Consider the following 9,631-nt stretch of genomic DNA (forward strand, 5'->3'; position numbering starts at 1 on the left):
TTTTTTAATGGAAACAATATGGGGGGACAAGGTGAAAAGTTTGTTGACCTGTTCAGTATTTTTAAATTACTTTCCGTGATGTTGTGAGGGAGAGATCACCATGTTCTGGGTTCTCAGCCCCTGACTCTGGTTTGGAGCTAGTCTTACGATGGGAGAAGTCAGTTCCCTTCCCCAGTTCAGCTCGTTGTCTCTGAAGGAGGCGTGACAGGAATGCATGTACATGAATGGGTCTGACTTGGGAGAGAAGGAAAGAAATATTCCTTTATTGCCCATTATTCATCCAGTCCTTGCCTAAAGCCCTTCACGTGTCTGAGGAGTCTCCATCTTGGAAAGGGTGAACGCTTCTCCCTTTTTAGGGGCTCAAAATGCCACCTGCTCTTTTGCAGCCCCCTTGCTGCTGGGCTTTGAGTTGGGAGAGGGGGAGGGGCATGCAGGGCAGCAGTAGAGGCCAGGGTTCCAGTAGAAGCATCCAGTAGCCTGGGAGGCTCAGCACCAGCATTAAGTGTTGAAAGGGTTAGTTCATCAGTTGTATCCAACTCTTTGCGACCCTATAGACTGTGTAGGCCACCAGATTCCTCTGTCCATGGAATTCTCTAGGCAAGAATACTAGAGCAGGTTGCCATTCCCTTTCCCAGGGGATCCTCCTGACCCAGGGATTGAACCCAGGTCTCTGACACTGCAGGCAGATTCTCTACTGGGTTTGGTTTGGACATTGTTTCTGCCTTCACCTCCCAAGGCTCTTCCTCCAACCCTTCCTGAGATTCTGTGAGCTCCCCCAAATCAGGTTGAGACACTCGTTTTAGCCAGTCAGTTTCTAATGATTGCAACTAAAGCCCTGAGCAGGCTTCCCAAAGCGAAGCAGAGAGGATATGGAATTTTCCAGTCCTAAATTTCCAGTCCTAAATTTACCCCTGTCATAGGGGTATGACAGGAGTGAGCCATCTCTGGGTGGTTCCCCAGCAGAAGGACTGACAGCAGCACTCATTCCCCAGAGCTGGGAGGTCCTGAGGGGCTTCAAGGGGACCAGCTGAAGCCTGAGACTGACTAGCTGGAGACCGCAGGGTAACGACTCATACCAAGAATGGGGGACACAGTGCGGCTAAGATGAGGGCAGAGAAAGGCAGAGGCCCTCCCGGGCCAGGAGCTGACCCCTGAGCCACTGCCTGCCCTGCCCCGAATACAGTGTTGTGGGGGTGGAATCAGAGACATCTCAGGGACCAGGCTCTCTAGCCACACTGGGCGATGCACTGTCTGTTTGCACACCTCCCCCCACACACACACTGTTGTCTCCCACCACTGATGATGGACGTTTGCCCAAGTGGCCCTCGTATTCGCCATCCTCCGCATGACTCCGTGTGTCTCTTGGCTGCCTCTTTCATGAGGAAATATGGCTCGTGTCTCTGCACAATGAATAGGAGGGGGACATGTCTATCATTTGGCCCCCAAGATGTCAGCAATCTTAGGGAACCTCATCTAGGCTTCCCTGTCCCATAGTATGGCAACTTCCCTGACCCTCAGATGAAGTCAAGTAAGATGCTGGATGTTATGTTTAAAAAAAACAGCATTTCAAATGATCCCTAGTGAGAAAGGAAGGAATATGCCACCTTTCACCCTGGAGGGTAATTGACAAACCCTGTAGGATTTCAGCCCCTTGCAAGGACTCGGGACAAAAGATAAGACTCGGGGCTCAGCCAAGGTGGGGAGGAAAGGACACCTCCCCTTAAGTCTGAAATCCCAAAGAGCATCCCCTTCCCTGTGTAAGGGTGAACTAGGAATAAATGAATCCCATCCCACCCCCTGTCAGTTTCCTGCCGTAATAAAGTGTCACAAATTGGTCATTTAAAGCCGCAGAAACTTACTCTCACCGCTCTGGACTTAAGTTCAAAATCAGCATCACTAGGCTGAATTCAAGGTGTCAGAAAAGTCTTCAAAGATTCTAGGGGACAGTCTGCTCCTGCCTCTTCCAAATGCCAGCAGTCTTTGGCTTGCAGCAGCATCGCTCCTATCTCTGCTTGTATTCAGATCACTTTCTCTCCCTCTGTTTTGTTGTCTCCCTCTGCCTGTGTCTTTATTATAGAGACACCTGTGGTTGCATTTTAAGGCCCACCCAGGTAATTATCCAGGATAACTTACCCAACTCAAGATCCTTAATTTAATCACATCTGCAAACACCCTTTTCCCAAAGAGGTCACATTCACAGATGCCAGAGACTAGGACCTGGTACCTTTGAGCATCATTATTCAGCCTACTACCCTCCCGCCCCAAGGACTGCCAGGGAACCTTTTCGGTTTCAGTTTTGTTTCTGGTTGGAGAGGCAAAGTAGCATCTTTCCTGAGAGCTTATAATCTCAAAACTGTAGATTTGCAGCTCCTAATCCCTCTTCCTGCGTGGTCAAATAAAACTTGAGTTTAACTGTTAGAGATCACAAAGCCCCAAAGGAAAACGTCACAAGGAAAAGCCAGCAGAAACAACAGGCAGCTGAGCCTGACCCACCAAGACTTCAGATGCTGACATAAATGGTCCAAGGAAAGAGAGCACGCAGTCAAATAAATGTAAGAAAGCATCCTGATAGCATCAGGATGGCACAAGAAGCTGAGTGATTCATAGGAACCCAAATCTCAGTGGCTTGGAGAACAAAGACTTCTTTCTCACTCATTTTGTGCATGGCTGGCAATCAACTGAGGGTCTGTTCTTTTCTCAATGATGTCTTTATTCTAGAATCTAGGCTGAAGGACCTGCCAAATGGGGAAAGAACTACCAGACCACAATCGTCCTCAGAGCTTCTGCTGAACATGGAGCATGTCACTGCCCTCCACTTCCTTTGGCCAAAAGCTTGGCCAAGTCCGATGTTAGTAGAATGGGAACGTGTGCTCCTTCCCTGGGAAGAGCTGCAAGTCACGTAGGAACAGTCAGGACTGCATGATTCCCTCACAAGGAAGAGAGAGAATAATTGGGAGCAATAAATAAAATCTGCTGCAGACTAAGATTCAAACGGATTTGGTGACGGGGTGGGGGTATGGTAGAGGAGGTGCTAAATAGACCTCTGCTGCTGCTGCTGCTAAGTCACTTCAGTCGTGTCTGACTCTGTGCGACCCCATAGACGGCAGCCCACCAGACTCTGCCATCCCTGAGATTCTCCAGGCAAGAGTACTGGAGTGGGTCGCCATTGCTAACTGCTAAGTCACCTCAGTCGTGTCCGACTCTGTGCGACCCCATAGATGGCAGCCCAGCAGGCTCCGCTGTCCCTGGGATTCTCCAGGCAAGAACACTGGAGTGGGTTGCCATTTCCTTCTCCAATGCATGAAAGTGAAAGTGAAGTCGCCCAGTTGTGTCCGACTCTTAGCGACCCCATGGACTGCAGCCTACCAGGCTCCTCCATCCATGGGATTTTCCAGGCAAGAGTACTGGAGTGGGGTGCCATTGCCTTCTCCGGGGTCGCCATTGCCTTCTCCAAAAATAGACCTCTGGCAATGAAAATTATGATACAGTTGACCCTTGAACAATGCAGATTTGAATTGTGCAGGTCCACTTATACACAGATTTTTTTTTCAATAATACATACCATAATGTATGTAATGTATCAATGGTTGTGGAACCACAGCTATGAGAGCAAACTGTAAAGTTATATGTGAATTTATGACAGTGCAGGAGGTCAGTGCCCGTCATCACCATATTGTTCAAGGGTCAACTGTAACTGATGTTTCAAAGTCAGAGAATGCGCTTAACAGCAAATTAGGAAAACTGAAATGAAAGTAAGTAAATGGGGCAGAAAGGGATGCATATGAGTCAGGACTCAGACAGAGCCAATGAGAAGCAAGACATTTCTGTTAGGGAATTGACTCATGGAATTGCGGAGGTGGGCAAGTCTAAAATATGTCGAGCAGACTGACAGCCAGAGACCCAGGGAAGGATTGATGTTTCAGCTGAGTCCAAAGGCAGTATGGAGGCATAATTACTCCTTCCTCTGGGGACCTCAGTCTTTTTTTCTTTCAAGGCCTTCAACTGATTGGATGAGACCCACTCACATGATAAAGGGGTAACCTGCTTTACTCAAAGCCTTCTAACTTAAAAGCCAATCTCATGTTAAAAATAACATCTTCACAGCAACATTCAGACTGGTGTTTGATCAGGTATTTGAGTACTATGGCCTTGTCAAGTTGACAAACTAACCACCGCCAGGAGGGTAGATCTGAAGTCATTATCAAGGATGCATTAATGTAAGGATGGGAAATATGAGAGGGGCTTCCCAGGTGGCGCTAGTGGTAAAGAACCCCCCTGCCAATGCAGGAGACATAGGAGACACAGGTTCGATCCCCGGGTGGGAAGATCCCCTGAAGAAGGGCATGGCAACCCACTCCAGTATTCTTGCCTGGAGAATCCCATGGACAGAGGGGCCTGGTGGGCTACAGTCCATAGGGTTGCAAAGAGTCAGACACAACTGAAGCGACTAGCACGCACGCATATGAGAATAGAGTGAGATGATCTATTACAAATCACAGTCTCTTTATTTTGGGGGGCTCAAAAATCACTGGAGCTGGTGACTGCAGCCATGAAATAAAAAGATGCTTACTCCTTGGAAGGAAAGTTATGACCAACCTAGACAGCATATTAAAAAGCAGAGACATTACTTTGCCAACAAAGGTCCGTATAGTCAAGGCTATGGTTTTTCCAGTCATGTATGGATGTGAGAGTTGGACTATAAAGAAAGCTGAGTGCCGAAGAATTGGTGCTTTTGAACTGTGGTGTTGGAGAAGGCTCTTGAGAGTCCCTTGGACTGCAAGGAGATCCAACCAGTCCATCCTCAAGGAAATCAGTCCTAGGTGTTCATTGGAAGGACTGATGTTGAAGCTGAAACTCCAATACTTTGGCCACCTGATGCGAAGAGCTGACTCATTGGAAAAGACCCTGATGCTGGGAAAGATTGAGGGCAGGAGGAGAAGGGGACGACAGAGGATGAGATGGTTGGATGGCATCACCGACTCGATGGACATGGGTTTGGGTAGGCTCCGGGAGTTGGTGATGGACAGGGAGGGCTGGTGTGCTGCAGTCCATGGGGTCACAAAGAGTCGGACACGACTGAGTGACTGAACTGACTGAACTGAATCACAGTCTCAGGAGGAGAGGTGAGAAAGGACGAGGCAAAAGCAGTATTTGAATATTTGAAAAGATAATGACTGATGAAAGACACCAGTCTACAAGCTCAGGAATTCCAACAAATCCCTAGCTGGACAAAGAAGAAGAAATCACATCAGGGCAAAACTTGCTGTTGTTCAGTTACTAAGTCGAGTCTGACTCTTTGCAACCCATGGACTGCAGCACACCAGGCTCCTCTGTCCTCTACTGTCTCCCAGAGTTTGCTCAAATTCATGCTCATTGAGTTGGTGATGCTATCTAACCATCTCATCCTCTGCTGTCCTCTTCTCCTTTGCCTTCAATCTTTCCCTGCAGCAAGGTCTTTTCCAATGGTTGACTCTTTGCATCACATGACCAAAGTACTGGAGCTTCACCTTCAGTATCATTCCTTCCAATGAATATTCAGGATTGATTTTCTTGAGGATTGACTGGTTTGACCTCCTTGCAGTCCAAGGAACTCTCAAAAATCTTCTCCAGCACCACAATTCGAAAGCTTCAGTTCTTTAGCCCTCAGCTTTCTTTACAGTCCAACTCTCATATCCGTATATGACTACTGGAAAAACCATAACTTTCACTATCCAGACCTTTGTCAGCAAAGTGATGCTTTTTAATATGCTGTCTCGGTGGCTCAGATGGTAAAGAATCTGCCTGCAATGTTGAAGACCCAGTTTAGATCCCTGGGTCAGGAAGATCCCCTGGAGAAGGGAACAGGAATCCACTCTAGTATTCTTGCCTGGAGAATCCCATGGATAGAGGAACCTGGTGGGCTACAGTCCATAGGGTCCCAAAGAGTCAGACACAACTGAGTGACTAACACGCCTGCATTGGCTTCCCTGGTGGCTCAGCTGGTAAAGAATCTACCTGCAATGCAGGAGACTGGGTTCGATCCCTGGGTTGGGAAGATTATCTGAAGAAGGGAACAGCTACCCACTCCATTATTCTGGCCTGGAGAATTCCATGGACTATATAGTCCATGGAGTTACAAAGAATCGGACATGACTGAGCAACTTTCACAGACTTGTCATGGCTTTCCTTCCAAGGAGCAAGTGTCTTTTAATTTCATGGCTGCAGTCACCATCTTGTCATGGCGAAGGGGCTTGCATAACTCAATGAAGCTATGAGCTATATGGTACAGGGCCACCAAAGATGGATGGGCCACAGTGAAGAGTTCTGACAAAACATGGTCCACTGGAGGCGGAAATGGCAGCCCCCTGCAGTATTCCTGACACAAGAACCCCGTGAACAGTATGAAAAGGCAAAAAGATATGACACCGGAAGAGAAGTCCCTTATGTTGGAAGGTTGCCAGCATGATACAAGGGAAGAGCAAAGGGCAATTACTAATAGCTCCAGAAAGAATGAAGCAACTGGGCCAAAGCAGAAATGACACTCGGTTGTGGATGTGTCTGGTGGTGAAAGTAAAGTCTGATGCTGTAAAGAACAATATGGCATAGGAACCTGGAATGTTAGTTCCATGAATCAAGGTAAATTGGAGATTGTCAAGCAGGAGATGGCAAGATTGATCATCAACATCTTAGGAATCAGTGAACTAAAATGAATGGGAATGGGCAAATTTAATTCAAGGTGAAATCACAGGGCCTCAAAAACAGAGAAGGCATATTATCTTCAAAGAAAAGATAAGTAAATTATGGATGATGATCTCAGCAGTAAAGAAGCCAAAAAGTGATAGTATACCTTTCAAGTGCACTAACATTTTTGTCAACTTTGAATTATAAGACTGCAAAAATATTTTTCAGGAAAAGGGATAAAATAAAGACTCAGACAAACAAAAGTTAATGATATTTGACATTAAAAGACCTTTTTAAATAAAGATCTAAGGGATATATTTCAGACAGAAGGAAACCATTCCCCAGATGGAAATTATAATACATAAGAAGAAATACAGGAAAGAAACTGGTAAATACATGAACAAATCTAAACAACTATTTTCTGTATAAAACAATAGCAATATATCCTGGGTTTAAAATAAAACACAGGGAGGAAAACAACTGAAGATGAAACGTTTTAAGATCTTGCTTTGTTTCAGAGGAGAATAAGATGAATTTGAGATATGGATAAGTTAAGTATCATAACATTTCTAGAGTCACCTCAATTCTAGAGAAGTGGTTCTTAATTGGGGAGGTGTTTTACTGAAAGTTTTACTTTCATTTTAGGTTCAAAAGATTTGTTAACAGAAGAAACCACTTGTAACACATAAATAATTTCAATTTTTTATAGAAGATTATATGACTTAATTTCAACATACAGTCATTAAAAGAAGAGAAATGGAAACAATAGAAAAGAGTAATAGCACATACATCACCAAATTGGGCTGACCTACATCCAGACTTAAAAATAGTACTGGGAAGTCCCTGGAATCCCAATCAGGAAAAGGTCCCAGGCAGTGCATCCACTCCATGGATGAGACTTCAAATTGCAGCTCCAGGGGTTCCCACTCATAATCCCAGGTCACAAACTGATATCGACTTCAATCTTTCAGTAAAAGAGATAAAAAAGAATCAGACAAACAAAAGTTGATGACATTTGACATCAAAAGACCTTTTTAGAGAAAGATCTCTGGGATATATCTTAGGCAGAAGGAAACCATTCCCAGATGGAAGTTATGACATGTAAGAAGAAATATAGGAAAGGGAAAAAAGAAAGAAAGAAAGAAATACAGGAAAAAAACTGGTAGGTATATGAGTAAATCTGAACAACTATTTTCCGTGTAACATATCTTGGATTTAAACTAAAACACGGAGGAGAACAACTAAAGATGAAACATTTCAAGGTCCAGTTAATATTGACTTTAACATTTTTACAATCCTGTTTGTTTTATCTTGTGAGTCATAGGATATCTTTAAACTCCAGGCATGACTGGCCAAACCTCCAGGGGTTCAAGAATTCGAAGTCCTACTTCCTTTCTCATCTAAAGTGCTGCCTGACTAGCTGTGCTTGGGGACCGGCATGGAATTGGGACAGTGTCCAGGAAGATCAGAAGCAAGGTCAGAGGACTGCTCTCCTGCTTCTGCTTCTCACTGCACTTCCTTATAGGCACTTCCGGCCCCACCCTGCAAGACTTCCTCCATTTTAATTTCCCTCATAGGACAGGACAGATTTGTGTCCCACAGGACATCTCACAATGTCTGAAAACACTTCCGATTGTCTCAACTGACATTAAGGGAGTAGCACCCAGGTTTTGTGATAAATACTTCACATTGATTATCTTAGTTATTCTTTGAGGCTGAACCCTCCACAGGACCCTCTGAAGGAAAGCCCAAGGCAGGCTGCAGGAGCTGCACTGAGAGTTCAACTCGCATGTGTAATGAGGGGTGTGGCCCAGGCCCTGCCAGGCTCAGGGTGGATTCTGGGGCCTTGCCAAGTCTCTGGAGCCCAGTTCTCTTGAAAAGGATGTGGGCTATCTAACTGCTAAAGCTGCAAGCTTTGCAGCTAGGAAGTGAAGAAAGAGGGGAGAACCTCACTGGTGAGAAAATGTCCAAGAATTCTGAGATCAGAAAAGGATCCACCAGGTCATCTCGGAGGCCCCCATGAAGACACCATAGCAGAAACATATGTCAGGTTTGTTTGAAAGACCCCCTAAGGGAAGCCAGCTTGAGCTAACTTCCCATCACCCCCTCCCCAGGCTTCCCCTTGCCACCTTCTTCTGGAAGAAGAAGAGAAGAGTTCACTGTGCTTCCTTACAGGCACTTCCAATCCTGCTCTCCAAGACCAGATCAGGCTCTCGGTCACCCTGTTCCTCCTCACCATTGTGGTTCTCAGCCATTTCTGCCATTGCAGCCACCTGGCGAGCTTTAGAAGTTGTCAATGCCAGGCCTTGCTCTGACCACTAAATTAGAGGTCTGGGGTGAGATTCAGGTGTCCTAGGTTTTAAAGCTTTCCCAGGTTTTTCCCAGGGAGTGTGCAACCAAGGTGCATATCGCTGCTCTGCCAGACAAGGTGTGAGAGATTGTGAGTACCTGTAACCCTGCACTCCTGTCTGTTTTCCTGTTCTCTTGACTTTAATACCCAGCTAAAGGGTCCACCAGGGCTTCCCAGGTGGCTCAGCATTAAAGAATCTACCTACCAACGCAGGAGATGTGAGTTAGATCCTTGGATCGGAAAGATCCCCTGGAGATGGAAACAACAATCCACTCTGGTATTCTTGCCTGGGAAATCCCATGGGCAGAGGAACCTGGCAAGCTACAGTTCATGTGGTCACTAAGAAGTCAGACATAACTTAGTGACTAAACAACAACAAAAGGTCCACCCATCACCTTCTGCTTTTACAAGAAGATCAGAAGTTATTAAGAGTTATGAACATCTCAGGGAAATATGTTTGTGGCCAAAAATTTTTCCTCCCAGCTCTGCTCCAGGCTTCTGAGCTTCTCCTCACTGGTCATCTGGGAAGTAATTCTCCCTGCTGCTACCCCTTTCTCTATGCCAGCACCTGACATAGACCTAGTATTAAGAAGTGTCTGTTGAAATAATAGGTAATAAAAA

Source organism: Giraffa tippelskirchi, chromosome 2, assembly GCF_054371585.1.
Source record: "Giraffa tippelskirchi isolate mGirTip1 chromosome 2, T2T-mGirTip1v1.2.pri, whole genome shotgun sequence".
In the NCBI taxonomy this organism is placed as follows: domain Eukaryota; kingdom Metazoa; phylum Chordata; class Mammalia; order Artiodactyla; family Giraffidae; genus Giraffa; species Giraffa tippelskirchi.